The following is a 19,641-nucleotide window of genomic DNA, read 5'->3' on the forward strand; positions in this document are numbered from 1 at the left end:
GAACTAAAGTCTGATTTAACACTTGGTTATATTTCACATCATTCATCCACATCTGTGAAGTAACTAAAGATATTAAATACATGTAGTGGAGTAAAAGTACACCAATACATAAAAACACAAACTTTTCCCAAATTAGGATCAATAAAGTACTTCTTATATTATCTTTATCTTATACCTCTGATTTGCAGTGGAGTAGTATATATATATATAAGCATAACATGGAAATACTCAAGTTCATCAAAAATAATCTCAAAAATGTACTTAAGGGCAGTACTTGAGTAAATTTACTTAGTTACTTCCAGCCATTTTAGCCGACTTTTCCGTTGATAAAGCCCTTCGAGATAGACAAACAGAGAGTTAATGCGTGTTATAAAAATATACGTTTTTCCTCATCATTATGATCCATTACAGTGCTGCTGCTGATACTAATGAGCTCTATGAGAGTGTGTGCGTTTTAGATGTGTCACATGAACTCCCATCCATCTGCCGTCAGCAGGCGGAGAGAGGACTACAGGCTGCGGGTATTTGCAGCCAGATCAAAACGCAGACAACAGCACAGAGCGCGCGGGGGGGGGGGGAGGAGAACATTGTTATCTTGCTGAACGAGGACATCATCTCCAGCCTTCTCACCGGGGGAGTGCGAGTGGATATCTATTCAATCCGAACGGGGATGTCTGTGAAACTTCATACATGCTGTTCCTCAAACTTAGAGGGAGCGGATCGATCTGCCCGCCAGTAGCGCGTACAGAGTGGCCGAAAGCGGCGGAGCGGGGCGCGCATCGCTCCGTTTTTATTTACGCGCAAAGGGGAAAATAGTGATCAGACAATACCGGGACTCCTGGACGATGAGTGGAAATTACAATTGGAATTACTGTTGACATGAAAACTACAATGCATTGACCATCTACTGCTTCTAATGGAGGGAGGAACATTTTGAACACGCCAGGAGGTAAGAAGTCGATAATCTGTACTGTGGATGTGCATGACGCGGTAATTTGGCTTCACATTTGGACTCATTGACGTGTTCTATGCATTTCCCCTGTAATATATGTTGCAGCCGAGCATTGGTTAGTGTTTCTCTAAGTGTCTGATTCCTTTCCCTTGTCTGTCGCCGTGCTACCTGTATGCCCTATTTAGCTGAAATGGACACCGCGCAGTGTTCATCAAACGGAGTGCTATATCATCGCTGAGAATGTCAATTATCCACCACTCGTGCAGCATCCCAGGGCAATGTGCTGTAGGATAGAATATCCTCCAGATGCACTGCGCCCCTCCGATCCAACACATCCCTAAGCTGCATGCAGCCTAACTTATTGTGGCCAGCCAACTGATATACAGTTTGAGTGATTATTCAACATCATACATCTATTATCTCCAATATCAAGCAATAACAGATTTGAACTAGTCAAACATAAGCACAGAAGTTGTATATGTGTATGGAGACTATTGAACCATTCTGAATGGGAGAAATGTTGTGATTTAATGTGACATGTTGGTATAATGTGTCAATACTTATATAAAGTCTCGCATATATTTGCAGATGCAGACAGCATTAGCTACTCTGTAGCGGGCAGCTGATGGATTGTAACAACACATGGAACTTGTTCAGTGTCCCTGTGATGATCACATCCGCTGATTAAAAGCCAGCTGGCTGGAGCAGGTGAAGCGCCCGGGGACAGTCTCCTGCCTGATCATATTTGCAGCCTGATTATAGTACAGTGTGCATGTTTGGAATTCAGTCGCCTTTCCTGGCTTAGGGACAAAGAATTGTGCATGTGTGTGGCCTTTCATCAGACACTTCACAGTTCACGACCTTGACTTTTCCCATGCTTCATGTTCAGGATTGAATAATGCATGGCCCCTGTATACCCTCTGAGTGGGGCCGCAGCTTGAGGGCGGCTGGCTGGAAGATGTTTATTGTGCTGTAGGATCGGGGGGGAGGATGAGGGTGCAGCAGGTGGTGTGGATACAGGTGAAGTAACACGCCAAGTGAGGAAAATCCGCCCCCAATCCCACTGTCCACTAAGGGATGACCTTTGCCTGCACGCGGATTAGAGCCACTCTCTAATTGGTTTACCATTAACCCTTCCAACATATATGTTGTCGTCATGCTAGAGGTGGCAGCACTGTGTCCTGCACTCTTAGCCCGGTTTAGTTGACTTTACTAGAAATTTGCGTGCAAATCCGTTGCCTTAAACTAGCCTACTTAAGTTTTTACACAAGCAAGGAATTTAACAGGTTCAGTTTTTACACAAGAAAGAAACTTAAAAGGTTACGTTTTTACACAAGCAAGAAACTTAACAGGTTAAGTTTTTACACAAGCAAGAAACTTAACAGGCTAAGTTGTGTAGGCTACACGTAGAATTTAGACTCTTAGTTCACATTTGTAGTCTTATCTCAAAATCATTAGTTCACATAAATGATGTCTCAGTTGTATGAAATAACTTGTTTAAGTTAAATATAATAACTAACATTATTTATAACTGCTTAATATCATGTGTTAATATAACAAATGTATTTTAATCAAATTAATTGTACCATTTTGATTTGGGGATTGTATTTATACATTGTTTCACCAGAATTGTATGGAAGGGAAAACATGAAACAACACATTTAAATATTCCAATGTTTTTATTGACAAAAATAACCTCGTCAACCAGAAGACAAGTAAAGACAGGAATTAGAACCCACAACATTTAACAATATGTGTGTGAAAAATCACACACCTGCAGTGAAAGTCAGCGAACAGTGCTGAACATTATGATGTCACTGTTAGCAGCTGAACAGCAGTAACAAGTGTCTGTGCATTTCTTTACATTGTAAGCTGGTTCTTCAATGTTTGCAACCTTGGCTTTAGTTCATCTTGGCCCAACGAGAGAAGAACCTTTTGGATGAACTGGAATGTGAGCATCATAGTCTTGGGGTAGTTGAGATGCAGTGCGTATGTAAGACCAAACAGAATGAACATCGCTTTTGGCAGGTGTTGGATGTTGTCGATCAAAACTTGTCCCTCAAGGATGATCTTCAGCGAGGCTGGATTGCGATGCAGGGAAGATGAGGGACCAGCACCTTCATGCTCAACCAGGAGGATCCCAATGTCGCGGAACGAGTCCTCATCATCAGTGTCCTGAAACGACAGCAACATAAGAGCACAATCAGGACATGTTTCATTAAATAACCATGAATAATGCAATAGAGTCATAAGAGAGTCAGACACATGAGGGAAGGTATGAGTTGGTTCTGCTGGAATAGAGCACAAACAGATCACCCGAAGAGATTGGAAAGAGCTGTTGCTGTTAGTGCTGACCGAGAAATCATATTTTCGTTGTCATCGCAATATGAACATGCGTGATAAAAACAAAACAAAATAGCAATAAACAATGAATAAGAAATGATTTAATTGAGGGATGGTATGGAAACCCAATACTAAACATAACCCACATTTGGTATACCAGCTAAGACAAAAGCTGCTGTATGAACTGTTTAGCTCAGTTTGCCACGTATCTTAAAACGTTGCGTATTCTTGTGAATTCACTCGCTGACTGAGACAAAGCAGACCCCCCCCCCCTGGTCGGGTAGCGGTACCTGAACCACAGCAGCAGAGGAAGGGGGACAGAATAAATGATACTGACAGTCAGATGTCTGTGTTCTTCATTCTTTCAAAACTTGCCTCAGTATAGTGCTGTCAGGAATATTCAGATTCTTTATTTACATTTTATATTTTTTTCCAGTGAGATATTAATGTATATAATGACTGATGCTGGTGTAACCGTTATACTGTTACTGCTCTAGAATCACTACAGGTACAGCAGCTAGAGGAGGGGCTGCTTTGTCTCAGCCAGCAGTACACTTTATAAGATTTGCCACATTTAAAACAAGTGGCAAACTAACCTACACAGTTAAGACTATATAAGCGGCTGTAGTTTTGTCTTGTTTGTAACAATTTCATCAATATTTATCGGCCAGAACTAATCGTACTAGTGATAAGTGGAACAATCTTAATCTGTATTCTATAAAACTACGCTCACAGGGTTTACCAGGGACAGGAACTAACAAATAATGGTACTTTTAAATACTCTGTGAGCAACCCTGTCTCCTAAAAATTACGTTCCCCCAGAACTAAACTGCATTCTCAATTACGTTTAGCTAAAAACGTATTTTCTCCCACGTTACGTTCGTTATGAACGTATCTCAAGTACGTTTATTTTCTACATATCTTCTCGAAACATATTTTCTCCCACGTTACGTTTCTTATGAACGTATCTTAAATACGTTTATTTTCTACATATCTTTGCCATTTATTGTCTTGCTTATAACAATGATAATAGTCATTTATAAATATCATTTTAGAGCACACATTTGAAATCAGTAGGCGAGGCTGTAATTTTGCCAGCTGTTACTCTCATGAGCGAGGCAGAAAATAATAGTTTTAACATGCCAAAAAGCTGCTGTGTCGTTTATTGCACCTCAAACATTAAAACAAATCCAGAGTTACGTGTCTCTGTACTTCCTCTAAGAAGAAAGGACAGTAACAGAAGATCTCTGTGACACCAGATGTGGTGTTGTTAATGCGATATGATATCCGATATAAAAAATTAAGTTTAGGATGGCCGAAGACACTACACTACCCATAATCCCCAGCTATCGTTTGGGACTACAGTCCAAGCCCCCAGGAAGTGTGCCGGACTCTGAGTAGAATATAGAGAACCGCAGTGACGCGTCGTAAAACCAGGAAGTAAGTTAGCATTTTTAGCACTTCCGGTTCCTTCCTCAAAAAGCAATGCATTTTTTCCATAGGGTTTTGGAAAATAGCTCGAAATAAGGTCTGTGGTTGACACAAATTTAAGAGATAAGTCACGTTTTGTTCTACGACATTAAATACATCAGCAGTGACCCCACTGGGGATTTTTGAAGAGTTTACGTGTCTGAAAAACGATGGTTGTTACCGAGTGGCTGAATAGGACTACAGAAATTGTCGAGGCCGTTGTACGTCATTACGCAGAAGACGTAAAAACTCCCGCTAAGTTTGTTTTCCCCTGTGTTCTGCTTGAAAAGCAAGTACCTGCCTATCTTTAGTATCTGTATATCTATATCTGACCATTAGAATCTGTATTTTTGAAATTGTTTTTTTTAACACAGTAGTTTTACAAATTATAGAATAATTAATTCCAGTGTTTTCCAATTTTACTCGGCAGTTTGTTTCATTAGCTAACGTTAGCTAAAGCTAGCGCTACTAGTTAGCTACGCAATGGTTTGTTGCTTTGCTCCGGGTTGCAGCCACAGGTCTTCGCATGAAACGTGCTTGTTCTATCGTTTCCCGGCCAATGTTTTCCAAAGGAGAGTCTGGATGCGTGTCATGAGGTAAGCTGACGTTACATTTTTGTCCATGTCACGGTGAAATGTAAATGATTGGTAGTGACTGTATCGCCGTTTTAGAGATGGCGCTGCTGAAAAGACCGCAACATAAGTAAAGATAATGAATACATCCTATTAAAACCTGTGTGGCTTATATGATAAGTCTAATTAGTACAAGCAGCATAACGTTTCACCATGTAACTAAAGATTGTAGTCAGGGAAATCAGTTTGACATATTGAACTAATAACAAATCACCTCTGGCTGGCAGAGAACACTCTGCTCCATAGCTTCTCTTGGACGTAAAATCACATGTACATTTTACATTTATATTCAATTTAATATTCCATCCCTCACATACTTTTGTATATAATAACTTATATTTTTTTTTTCTTGTTATGCTGCTGCAATACAAACATTTCCCAAATTGGGATCAATACAGTAATATCTTATCTTAATTAATTAAGAAATATAACTATTATAATTAGTGTAGCAGCTGACACCTATTTTCAATATGGATTAATCTACCATTTATTTCTTTAGTTCAATTTTGCTCTATAAAAATGTCAAAATAGTGAAAATGTTCACGAGACTTATCAAAGTGCAAGGTTATATCTTTAGATGTTTTATTTTAGCCTATGTACTGTATGTCTTAATACTCTTACAGTATATGTGACGGTGTGACTTCCATGAAACTAATATTTTATATCTTCCCAACAGACGAGCTGACAGGAAACCTAACACTCTAACAACCACAACATTGCAAAGGCGAGTAAATGTAAATTAAAAACAATTCACCATTTTTTTATTTCTTCTTCCTTGCAGTGAGGTGAAGCTGACCTTGCACTTGGTGCCAGTAAGGATGTTCCTCACGCAGGCTGAATGTTTCTCCTTCCTTACTGACACAGAAGCCCTTGATTTGCAATGCTTCACTAATTGTCATTTCCCTGGCTCCGTAGGGAACCTTTACCTCCAGCACAGCGGAAGACCCTACCTGACCATCCGGAGATGCCCCCAACAATCCTGATAGGGAGAGCCACAAATCTGACTCATGGACCTGCATCTGAGTTGCAGTGGTGAATACCCTGACGCCCTCACATTCATTCATAGTCCCCCACTGTACAGACAAAACACCATCAAGGGCCTGTTATTGCATCTAGCACCCTGGCAATAAAGGAAGCAGTCACACGCTTTGACCTCAGGACAGCTCCAAAGTTGCTGGCAGTCAACCTTCCTTTCCTGAACAAATGCCAGTTTGGGTTGGTTCGCTGACCAGTGGTAGCCACCTGAATTGCCCTCTGTTGCTCTTCAGACAATGCCATGCTTGCCACAATTGCCTTAGGTCCCTGATGCCCAACAGATTTGATAATTTCAGGAACAGTAAGTGTTTCCAAGCTGTAGTGTTCCTCTTCTGGCTCGGGGGAGAGAAATTCCTGAGAACTTGCCCCCGAGTCTGTCCCTCAGCCAGTCACGATCTTCGGAGGTGGGCTCTCTTGTCAGCGGGTTAAATTAGTTATTGGTTTCAACAGTCACATTAAAACAGTTACTAAATCAGCTTACTATCACCTAAAGAACATATCTAGGATTAAAAGACTAATGTCACAGCAGGATTTGGAAAAACATGTCCATGCTTTTATCTTCAGTAGACTGGACTACTGCAATGGTGTCTTCACAGGTCTCACTAAAAAATCTATTAGAAAGCTGCAGCTGATTCAGAATACCGCTGCTCGAGTCCTCACTAACACTAAGAAAGTGGATCACATCGCTCTAGTTCTGAAGTCTTTACACTGGCTTCCTGTGTGTCAAAGAATAGATTTCAAAAATATTGCTGCTGTTTATAAAGCACTGAATGGTTTAGGCCCAAAATACATTTCTGACCTCCTGCTAAATGATGAACCATCCAGATCTCTCAGGTTTTCAGGGACTGGTCAGCTTTCTGTCCCCAGAGTCAGAACTAAACATGGTAAAGCAGCCTTCAGTTATTATGCTCCAAATATCTGGAACAAACTCTCAGAAACTTGCAGGTCCGCTAAAACTCTTACTACTTTTAAATCCAGGCTGAGGACTTTTCTTTTTGTCGCTGCTTTTAATTGAACTATTCATATCTTAGACTGCACTGTAACTTTTATCCATGTATTTTTTCTTTAAATGTTTATTTTATGAGCTTTTCTTTTTAATGACTGATTTTAAATGCCATTTTCTTAATGTCTTTCATTTTTTGTAAAGCACTTTGAATTGCCTTGTGTTGAAAAGTGCTATATAAATAAACTTGCCTTGCCTAATAAAGATTTCATGTGACACATAAAATGGATTTGTTGATGGGAATTCATGTGAATAAATTAACTCTAGGTTAACGGTACTCTTGCTATCACTACTCACCGACACTATAAACCTTGTCCCTCATGCTAGCCCTGACAACAGCGGTAAGCACACCTTCATCTAGGCTGCACTGTTACGTGTCCTGACTTGTAGTGGTTCTCTCCTCTATCTACACTCTTCTTGTCATCTTTGTAAAACGATATCAGACTGGTAATTGACACAGCCATGACTTCTAGTTAAATTCAGTGTGGCTAAAATGAAAAGCTTTGTTAAAATATGCAAGCACGCGAAAGTCAAATTCAGCTTTATTGTAAAAAATTCGACATGTGTTATACATCCAGAAATATCGAAATATCGTTTCCAACAGTGTGACATGTATACATAAAACAAAACAAAAAGGGCCTAGATAAACGTGGTATACATTAAACAAAACAAAAAGAGCCTAGATAACCGGGGTATATAGTTTAAAATGTTAATATATTTAAAGTGTTCAAAGTGCAGTTTCAGTGCAAGTCAGTTGAAACGATCTTAAGTTGGCGTGACGTTGAAGTCGTGCGACCCTGCTGCTGTACTGGCTTGTAGTTCGTTTATAGCATAACGTTAGCATTTTGCTTCTGGCGACTAGATTTATGATTCAAAAATTATAAAAGTAGGGTTGACATGTGGAGTTTATTCGGCTGAACAAAACGTGATCCCTCTCTTAAATGTGTGTCAACCACAGACCTTATTTCGAGCTATTTTCCAAAATCCTATGGAGAATTTGCATTGGTTTTTGACAAAGGAACCGGAAGAAGTTTACTTCCGGGTTTTACGACGTGTCACTGCGGTTCTTTATTACCATGCTGTCATGAACGTGCGGTGCTGTTAGGTGTACGCAAATTGACGTGCTTGATGTGAACGAGCATTTTGGTTAAAGTTGCGCATGCGCTATGAGCGCACATACGGGTACTTCTCAGGCATGCCGGGTAATCTGTGACGTTTCGCTCTCTCAAAAGTTGGGCCATTTTATCATCATGCGCCAATGAGCAACTCTCATAAGAATGAATGAGGCCCCGCCATGCTACAGTCCCGTTGACAAACCCCGTGATTAATCTTCAAGTTCTGGGATTGGATGTTGGAGTGGCAGTGCGCCAAGGTTACGCCGAGCATCAAGCTCTTTGAAATGGAGCAAAACCACGGCAGACTATTCAAAACTGGACTCGAACGCCCCCCCAGAACTACACATGCTGGCTATTGTGTTTCGCAACATGTTCTGTATGGCACGTCTCTACTGGGAATTGTAGTTTTAAAAGACGTTTTGGTTTTTCCCAAAATTATAAGTTGACAGTATTAAGCCCTGGAGGTTTAGGCGATAGGAAACACATTGGTGTGTACACATTTAAAACATGTAATTACTAAATGGGTAAAAATCGCTTGTATCCATAATGGGCAGCATTAACATGTACCCACATGACAGCTCATTGTTACTTTGTAATTCTACTCCACTAGAATTCAGAGGTTAACCTGGTATTTGTACTCCACTACATTTATTTAAGTTACTTTGCAGATTCTGATTAATGATGTGAAATATAAACAACCCTTAAAGCAGACTTTAGTTACACCTGAGTAAAATTCAGGGAAAGGTGATTGTCAAGTGCCAAAAATCAGGAGAGATAGTTGGTGCTTGAGAAGACTAAACATTTATCTGCAGATCTCTATAAAGTATATTAATTACTTGTTATTCTCTAATAATAGTTAATTTAAAAAAAAACTGTATATTATGCTATTTTGCACATCCCTTTCAAGATTTCAAGATTTTCTAAGGTTTATCATATACACAACTACAGTGTAGTTATGCAATGAATGAAAAATTTGGGTCACAGATTCCTCAACAGTGCATTACAAGACATCTATCAATATGTGTGTATATCTCCACCAGTGGCGGCCGGCCCATAGGGGCGCCGCCCCCCCTTTTCCCACATGTTTGATTGTCATTAAAAATTAAAAATTAAAAAATATATTTCAAAAAAAAAACTGTTGAGTTGTTTGGACTCGTATCCAAGGTGACGCTACAATAGTTGTCTGCAGGTGGACACTCCGGTGCTAGTGGATCGCCGGAGCTGTAGATTAACATTTACATGCTTATTGTAGTTGTAAGGGCAATGCCTGTAGCACCATGGAGCATGTGTGGGCTGGACCTGTATTTTACAGGAAAGGAGTGATCAGAGGGTCGAGTTGTCGATTCTTGTTCAGTTTTCATCTTCCTCACCCTCTCAGACTTTGAGTTGCGCGCGCTGCTAAAGAGACGCGCTACCATGGAAACCAAACAATGGTGTAGCTGTATTAAAGTCAGAGTGAAAACAGTCGTGAGTAAATCTGATTTTGTCAGAAATCGGAAAATCGGGAGAGTTGGCAAGCATGGCACACACACACACGTTCATATTTAGTCTCCTGATTTTAAATGGGAATTAAATCATTTGAGTGTTCCCAAAGCACCAGTGTTCTGCAGTTTGTGTGGGCCTACTGTACTGTTGCACAGGAAGATTCATAGCTAACCACTGAAGATTATGAATTATCTCATATTTTTAAACCTCAAGTTGTCAACTGATCACCATCTGGTGGTGAGCTGGGTTGAGTGGTGGGGGAAGCCTCTGGATAGACCTGGTAAACCCAAACGTGAAGTTTGGGTGAACTGGGAACGTCTGGAGGAGGCCCAAGTTCAGGAGGCCTTCAACTCACACCTCCGGCGGAGCTTTTCGGGCATTCCTGTGGAGGTTGGGGACATTGAACCAGAGTGGTCGGTGTTCAAAGCCTCTATTGCTGAAGCCGCGGCGGGGAGCTGTGGTCTCAAGGTCCTAGGTGCCTCAAGGGGCTGTAACCCTCGAACCTCCTGGTGGACACTGGTGGTCAGGGAAGCCGTCCGACTGAAGAAGGAGGCCTTCAGGGATTTGTTATCCCGGGGGAGTCCCGTGGCAGTTGCAAGGTACCGACAGGCCCGAAGGGCAGCATCCTCAGCCGTGGCAGAGGCAGCGGGTGTGGGAGAAGTTCGGAGAAGACATGGAAAAGGACTTTCGGGCGGCACCAAAGTTGTTCTGGAAAACTGTCCGACACTTCAGGAGGGGGAAGCAGGGAACCATCCAAGCTGTGTTTGAGGCAGAGCTGGAGTATGACGGGGGATCATCACCAATCTCCCGGGGGGAGATTGTTGATGGCTTGGGCGCCAACTCAAATCTCGCCTAGGGCTGCGAATTGTCTCGAGCCGGCCCTGCTCGCAAGGATCGCAAGGATCCTGGAGGGGGCCTGGGAGTATGCTTATCCGGTCTTCATGTGTTTTGTAGACTTGGAGAAGGCGTATGACCGAGTTCCCAGGGAGCTACTGTGGGAGGTGCTGCGGGAGTATGGGGTGAGGGGGTCTCTACTCAGGGCCATCCAATCTCTGTACTCCCAAAGCGAGAGCTGTGTCCGGGTCCTCGGCAGTAAGTCGGACCCATTTCCGGTGAGGGTTGGCCTCCGCCAGGGCTGCGCTTTGTCACCAATCCTGTTTGTAATATACATCGATCGGATTTCGAGGCGTAGTCGTGGGGGAGGGGGTCTGCAGTTCGGTGGACTAAGGATTGCACCACTCGTTTTGCAGATGATGTGGTTATAATGGCTTCATCGGTCAGAAAACGTGTTGGACATTCTCAGGGTAAGATGTGATTGGTGCCGTAGTTACCTTGTCCATTTCCACTGAGGGCTTGAAAAATGAACTTGTGTCCAAATAGTAAGCCATCATTTTCCGATGCTTTACAGCCAGTGTAAGAGCAACATTTCTGAAGTTGTGAGCATTTCTAATGACCCGTTTAAAGAATTTGTGCTTTCCCTCGAAACACATTGTCCAGACATCTGAAAGCGGACCGAATGCCTTAATCAGCTGAGGATATGCTCAATGAAGTGGTGTTTTGGACGTAATCTCAAATCAGAGAATGTAGTTTGCAACAGTTCTCTGTGTTCTGACACTTTGCAATCAAGGAAGTGTATTGACTCTTCAGTGTGCCATGTTGCTACAGCCAACTCAACAATGTCTTTAAGGAGCATCAGAAGGTTCAATGCATTGTCCCCTTCAGGTACTTTATGACCAATGAGAAGTGGGAGCAGTCTAATTAGAGCCCAGTTCTCATGGCCATTTCCACCTATGGTCCCTTTGGTAGAGAAGCCATGTGCAATAGGCTGTGGCTGGTCAGTTTTATCATTAAAAGCATATGCAAAGGATTTGATTGCAAGGTTCAGTGTTTCTAAGGTGAAATATTTCTTAGAAATCAGGTCTGAAAGGCAGAGCGATAACTCAACAAAAACAATGCCTTCAAAAAGTTCATGCAGGATGTCAGGGGGGTAACCGCGAACAACATGAAAGTGCTTCAGACTGTCTGTCAACTCACATCCTCGTTTCACACCATACTTTCTAGCCATAGTGGGATTCTGCTTTACCTCCTGCACTTGGCGGTTGTGAGTGTCTTTATTTCGGAGTTCTAAGTTGCCTGAAGTTACTTCCTTGTCTTGGATCTCGCTCATCGTCGCCATGCAGAACCTGCAGGACCTGTCCACTGCAAAGCTCTCGAAGAATCCTGCCAGTGAATGAGCAGCGAAGTTATCAGCAGCCACATATAACACTGTGCCTTTGACACATGCTCCCAACTTCTCAATATAAACACCGTCTTGCTCCAAAGAAAGCAGATCTTGGATGAGAGGATGGAGCATTTTAGCATAGCCATATGTTTTTACATCAGTGGCTTTACACAAAAGAGCAAGCTGAATGGAGTGGAGTGTGGACCTGTGGATTTTGATGGTACATTAGCTATCACCCAATACACTGCAGTCATTTTGTGTTTTTTTCTAGATGTTCCTAACGGATTGGACACTTCAGAATCATCTATGTAAAGTCCTACAGCGATTTTGAACTCCTCCCCTTTAAGGAGGTCATTTTCTTTACAGTATGAACCATCTCTTTATGTACTGTACTCAAGTGGCACATGCTTTTGTTCTGGAAGAGCTTTGTCTAAAATGTCTGCCCTGTTCAACATTTTCTGTAGCATTGCATGTAGAGGAACATATACAGTACCAGACTGTTTTTCTCTATCAATAATGTACTCCACTGGAGTAACCACTGTAAAGTTTGTGCTCACATATGCTGCTTTCCTTTTAGTGGTTGATAAGGAGCCGTCCTTGCCACACAATCTTGTTATGACATTGCTCTCTGAGGCTGCCCTGAGTTACTGTCTCACAATTGAATCATTTACATATATGTTTTGTTTCAAAATGTCCTTGACTGAATTATGCAGGAGTGGCTGGGACAGTTCACATATCTGTAGAAGCTGTTGTTGGACTTCTTGTACAGAACTTTCTGGAATATGAAGGATGGTTTGCATCTTTAAAAAAAGAGCTGCTAGGTTGTGCTCCAACTGTTTTCCTAGATCTTGAAGTTCTCCATCACTGGAATCCTCACTGCCAGTATCCTCTAAATCAGTCGTGTCATTTGGAGGCTCGTGTTCTTCTTGGGCCATTTCCTCATTTACACCAACAGGGACTATTTCTGGCATACACATCCTCCAATTGTCTGTTCTGTGCTCTTTACTTTTATGTGCATTAAATGTGGAGTACACATTAGTTGCAAAGTTGCAACGTTTATATGGACACTGTACTCTGTGACTGACTTTTAAATGTGTACTGCGCAGGTGAGTGAACAAAATTGCTTCTGTGCAGGGTGCAGCAAAATCACACACCTGACAGTGAAAGGTTACTTGGGCAATTTCACACTGTTGTGCATACTGGGCTTTCTGGTGAATCATACACAAGTGGACTTTAAGTGGACTTTAAGTGCATTGATTGAGTTAAATGTGCACAAACATTCTTGGTGTAAGCATGGAAACGGTACAGTTCGACTGTAGCTCCCATGTTGTAACCTGTAATGTTTCAATAGGTAGCCTCTTCTCTCAGATACAAACTCACAGTGTTTGCACTTCCACGGCATCTTCACAAGAACCTGTAAAACAGAACATAAGGAAATGTTTAGCTCAACAACTCACTTAGTAACATTAACTGTTATTCATTTTATTTTAAAACCATTAACTCTACTGCAAAACGTTAAGCAACCTCTGCTAATATCTAATGTTGCTAAGTTCCTGTTGTAAATGTGACAAATCACTCACGTGCAACCTAAGGAAAACACATTTTGAATTGGGTTTATTACCAAATGATAACTAGAAAAGAAAACGAAAAAAATACATTCCAATTCTTTCTCTGATATGCTGCATATAGTGTTTGTTTTACTGTGCTTTATAGCCTGGTATTGACTTCAGTTAGTGTTTGTGATCAGTTGTGCAAAACATTTTGCTTTATTTCCATTTCTGTTGCATATAATTAGTGGATGAATGTATGTTTTCTGTTCTCAACTGTTTTTCACTTTAATTGGATAATCCTGACACATGCCTACAAACGCTTAGTGGAGAATGCCTACTAAAAGTATACTGATAGTCTACTCTAGATTAGTTGACGATCAACAGATAGTCAACTAAACTCTAAAGTTGCTTATCTGTTGATCATCAACTAATGCTTAATGTAATCTTTAGTTGACATCTTGACTCTCAAGAGATTATCAACAGATAGTCGACATGACTCTGTTGACTTTCAACTAACAGATTGATTTTGAGTAGTTGATTGGCAATTTTGAAGATGTTGACACAATCAACAGATAAGGTTGAATATCGGTTAATAACCTGTTGCAAAAAACATGTTGACAGTCAACAGACACTTTTTGTAAAATAGATCAACACTTGAGATGTACCTTATATTCTACTGGCAGTTAGTTAAATGCATGTTACTTGTCTGTTGAAACAGTGTTGTTGAATGTCAACTGATGACTTATAGAGTGTTAACTATGGACTATCAAAATAAAGTGTTACCGGTAGTTGTAGTATTTCCAGATACCGTGAATAGTAGTCTGAAATCCCAAGGTAGTTGTGCTTGTTATGTTCGCAGAGGTCGAGAGCGATTCTTTTCCACGGACGATCAGGCAGCGGTGTGGACATAAGCGGCTCCTTTTGTTGAGCCCGCTTCTGCTCCTGGCAGCTCTTGCATATAATAATAATAATAATATATAATATTCATATCGAAATTGAAATAATACTACAGGAAAAAATCCCTTTAAACTGGGACGAATTTCAATTTGGGCTCGTACATTCAATCCCCACAAACTCCAAAACAAAACAATTATTTGGAATTCTTACTGTTGCAGCAAAAAAAGCAATAACTAGAAAATGGCTCAAAGCGGATATCCCTTCTCTTGACAACTGGTACGACAAAATCCATGAAATCTATGTTATGGAAAGAATCACCTTCTCGATGAGGCTTCAGGAAAACACATTTGAAGAAATATGGAAAAAGTGGAGGATTTACATATCCCAAAGACGACCATCCCTTGTTTGACTGTTTCTATACACCAATTGAATGTATATGCATAGATATGTATGTATGGTCACATGTATGTGTATTGAATGTATATATGTATGTTGATATGTATGCATGTACATGTGTAGACATTTGCTATTTCAAACAACCCCTGTGTACTTTTTCGTTTTTATTTTACTTTGATTAATTTTGTTTGCTATTTCATTTGTCACTTTCGGGTCTCTAAAAATATATGATTTGAAAAACTGTACTTGTACTATAATGTGACCCCAAATAAATAAAGAATTAAAAAAAATAAAAAAATAAAAAAATAAAAATAATAGATTTAATTTGTGCTTTTACAGGTGCTCAAAGACGCTTTACAGATAATAGTGAAGAGAAAAGAAAAGAGAAGAAAGGAACAACAAATAAATATATAGTTAAAGTTAAAGTCAAATAATAAAAAAAACAATCACACATTAAGAGCCAGATTAAGAGGTGAGTTTTTGTGAGTTTTTTGAAGGTGGTGAGGTCGGTGCAGTCTCTGATGGGTTGTGGGAGTGAGTTCCAGAGGGAGGGGGCAGCGACGGAGAAGGCTCTGTCCCCCCAGGTCCGGTGATTGGTGCGGGTGGGGATGGATAGGAGGTTGGCTTCTGATGAGCGGAGGCAGTTGGAAGGGGTGTGGTGGTGCAGCAGGTCTTTGAGGTAGGGGGGGGGGCCTGGTTGTTGAGGGCTTTGTAAGTAATGAGGAGGACTTTGAAGTGGATTCTTTGACGGACGGGGAGCCAGCGGAGGTTCTGGAGGATGGGAGTGATGTGGTCTCGGGAGCGGGTGTGGGTGGGAGGTGGGCAGCAGAGTTGTTGACAATGTTATTAATATCTACAGAGAGCCCCGGCCACCAAACTGATGCATTCGCCCTTTCTCTGCATTTGCATCTGTAACATTGGGAAGGGCACACGACTTGCTGTATGCACTGCATATGGTTGAGCTCCATCCTTTAATTTGATTTTAACAGGTTCAGTTTTTAGTGTGCCGTGCTCACTATAGGCTTGAAGGTGTTCACTGGTAGTGAATTTCAATTCATCAACACGCCTTACCAGGTTCATCTCCACTGACAGATCCCGGCTGAGTAGGTTATTGACACTCCGGCCACAGACTACATACTGTGTGCTTCAAATAGGTAGTTCTTTCCCTTGTAACTGACCGTAACATTAAAGCATCCCAGACACAACAGTTCACCTCCTGGGCTGTCTAATGGGATGTCAGCTGGTTTCAGTGTTTTTGGTGGAGTGAGTGTGTGAAATGCATCCTCACATAAGATGCTGACATCAGCTCCTGTGTCAATTTTAAATTCCATTGGAGTAGAATCCACCTGGAGCTGGACTGTCCACTGCTCTTTCTCATCTGCACTGCACACTGAGCCTAAGAAAGAAGGGGTCTCCTAGTCCCTGTGATCTCATTCACTGATCTATTGCTATTTCCGCACACTCTGGCCCAATGTCCTATTTTATTGTACTTGTGGCATGTAGCTTTAACATGCTGTGAAGCATGTCGCAACACTGTCGTAACAGCCTTAACTCTGTATGCATTGCATGCATATGTGACAATAAAGTGCTAGGCAATTGTTCAATCTTTGATCAAAATCATGATGGTCTTGTGCAATGTCCATATTCCAGTATGCACAATATTTGGAAGCAGAATATGTGAAAATATAAAAATATTTGCTGTAGGTGCTGCAGATTGTTTTATGACTTATTAAAAAATAAATTGCGACATAATCATTTTATTATATTTTGTAGTGACTTACGCTTTCAAAATAATCACCCCTCCAATATTGAAGGTCATATTGTAATTGAAATACAAGTCACAATAATTGCAATTAGTTATTTTTTTCTACATCGTGCAACCCTTAATACATAAACTGAATTAAATCGTTTTTTTATTAGAAGTGCTCATTTTGTCCAGACAATGTTGAACTAATCCCAGTACAAGCTTTAACTCCAGCTGATCACTTAGGATCTAGTAAATACTGTTGTCAGCATACACTTGATTATCTTTGCTGTGTTTTTCTTTTTTTGATGACAGTACAATACCTCTCCTATTTGTGGGTGGTTTTTGTGTTTCTACATGTCCTTTGAGCTATATGGCAGTTAGGTTGTTCTCTGGGCTCTCAAATAATACCTTCTCTAAGCAGCCCTTGGGCCTCTCAGCGGATCTGCTGGCTATAAATAATGGCACATATGTCACCGTGCTCTTGGCTGAGTACACTAAGCCCAATCCTGAGCTCCAGAGGCACCAGCAGAGAGCTGCGTCTCAGCCTTAACTGAGACCTGGATACAGACTACAGCACACACCATCCACATCCTCCTGTACCTCTCCTTTATGGCTGCTCATTATCAGTCTCTCCGGCCAGTCCCTGACTCCGCCTCCACTCTGCTCCCTGTGCAGAGATGGATGAGCAGCATTAGTAGCAGCTTGTTTGTTTAACAGTATCGTATGTGCTGTTAGAAGTCCAATCAGTGTGAGCAGCAGGAGACAGGAGCGCCACTCTGGTACAGTTTGTTGAGTCATCAGGGCTTTAGGCAACAGCACAGCAAGTCGTGTACACACATGAATCATAGTTTGTGTGACTGACCCCCTGTTAGCCAGTGATGCGATTGACAGCCTGTTTACTCCCACAAGAAAGCAATAATAAAGTCTTATGGCTAGGACATGTGCTGTGACTGAAATTGTGTTACATGTGTAGTTTTGAGTGCAGGCAGTAAGTGGGTCCCAATGTGAACTCATTTTTAAAGCAGAGCCCGAATGATGCTCTGAGAAAGGTCAACAAGTTGAGTGTGGAAATGGTGGACCCTTCTCACGCTCAACATCTGTGACAATTGATTGCTGTTGCTTTGGTCAACACAGCACCGTACAACGAACACAAGTGTGTGTTCACTATTTTAGTAACCTACCACTATGATTGTGTCGAAAAGAAGCCAGCCCTTATTGTAGGGATATTTGAGCAGTAATAATTTGATACCGCTAACAATCATTCTAGCTAGCTAAGGACAATGTTATGTCGTGCCGACCAAGTCCCCATACTGTCCTAGGTACAAGGCGCCTTCTGTACATGCACTACGTGTGCTAGATCAGGGCCAAACTATTAATTTAAATGTGATAACATTTCAATAAAGCTATACTTTTCAAGTCAATTCAATTGGAAGTGAATTGTGTATCTCAATACCAATAAAATAAATAAATACAAATCCCATCATAATCATTTTAATATGTCTTTTGATGAATGAAATGAATACAAGAATAACGATGCAAAAATGATCATTTATTCCCGTATTAAGTCTCGAACATTGTATACATTATTGTAAACATTCATTATTTACCTAGGAAGCAGAATAAGTAGGAGATATGTGAATTGAATATAAAACACTGAGTCAATTGTTAAAAATGGTAACATGTTGGACGTCTAACTAACTTGAGGTTGTGACTTAAGAGGGGATGATATGTAAGGCAAAATGTCCCGACCAGACTGTTGTAGCTGTATACTACATTGTAAATGATACTAGATTAGGCTGGAAGTAGCTCAGTCTGTATGGACTTGACCTGGGAACCGAAGGGTCACCAGTTCACCAGTTCCCGAGTGCCCCGATCGGCCAAAAGCACTGGGTGTGGACTGGAAGTAGCTCAGTCTGGATGGACTTGACCTGGGAACCGAAGGGTCACCAGTTCTCGAGTGCGCCGATCGGCCCTAAGCAGTGGGTGTGGACTGGTAGCTGGAGATGAGCCTCTTCACCTCTTGGGCACTGCATAATGTGCCTGACTTTAGGTGTCCTGAACCAAGGCGCCATAACCCAAACTGCTCCCTGACGCCGTGAAACATGGCAACCTCTTCACTCTGGCACGCCCCCATAATACAATTCATGTGTTTGTGCATGTGGTTTATTCAGACCTTATGTGCAAGTGTGTATTTGTACTGTAAAACTAAATAGGGAAAAACTGAATATCCCCTTGTGGATTAACAAAATGGCGCCTTCTTCTTCTATCCACATTACTGATACACATATATAAAAAATCTCACTGTGTTAATAGTTTGTAGGAAAAAAACAGTTTACCCTACAATATTGTTGCATAATGTTCTCCATTTGCCCATGCCCATAAATGTACCAAAATTCAGTACAGTGTCAACAAAGACCTGAACAACCACTGATTCAACTAGAGGTCACCATGTTTCTGCCCACTGGTGATGACTGATTAGTAACCCAGTAACGACCCTTGTCTTGGACCAGACGTAGCCTTGCTGCTGCAGAGAGAGGGGCGGTGCCCTGCGGCCGGTGTAGCTTTATTGTCACCGTTCGCCTGAACCACTGTTGGGACGCTCAGTAAAGAGGCAGCCACTGAGTCAGTTACAGCAGCCGGGCACCGGGCTGGAAGGAATAAGAGACTGAAGGTAGAAAGGGCAATGCACTGGATGACTCTCATCTTTTGCTACGGACGGCTGCACGGTCCCCTCATTTGCCATTGATTCTGCCTCTCGCTGAACATCCCTAAAGCTGGGATTATATAGCCATGCC

The 19,641-nt window shown here is 41.4% G+C and overlaps 1 protein-coding gene and 1 long non-coding RNA gene across 10 annotated transcripts in view; both read left to right on the top strand.

Annotated features, from left to right (window-relative positions):
* Positions 1-548: 548 nt before the first annotated feature.
* The window catches only part of LOC307016871 (leucine-rich repeat and fibronectin type-III domain-containing protein 2-like), a 321,008-nt gene continuing 301,915 nt past the window's right edge, over positions 549-19,641 (top strand). For all 9 annotated transcript variants that reach the window (XM_079646221.1, XM_079646225.1, XM_079646223.1 and 6 more), the window contains exon 1: positions 549-949. The gene's annotated coding sequence lies outside the window, so the exon portion shown is untranslated. The remainder of the gene's footprint in view (positions 950-19,641) is intronic.
* Positions 4,728-7,667, top strand: LOC307016814. The gene is made up of 3 exons (XR_013801913.1): positions 4,728-5,361; positions 6,074-6,121; positions 6,313-7,667. It is a non-coding gene; the product is annotated as an uncharacterized lncRNA (long non-coding RNA).

The sequence above is a fragment of the Notothenia rossii genome (genome assembly GCF_949606895.1).
Source record: "Notothenia rossii genome assembly, chromosome: 8".
Classification (NCBI taxonomy): Eukaryota; Metazoa; Chordata; class Actinopteri; order Perciformes; family Nototheniidae; genus Notothenia; species Notothenia rossii.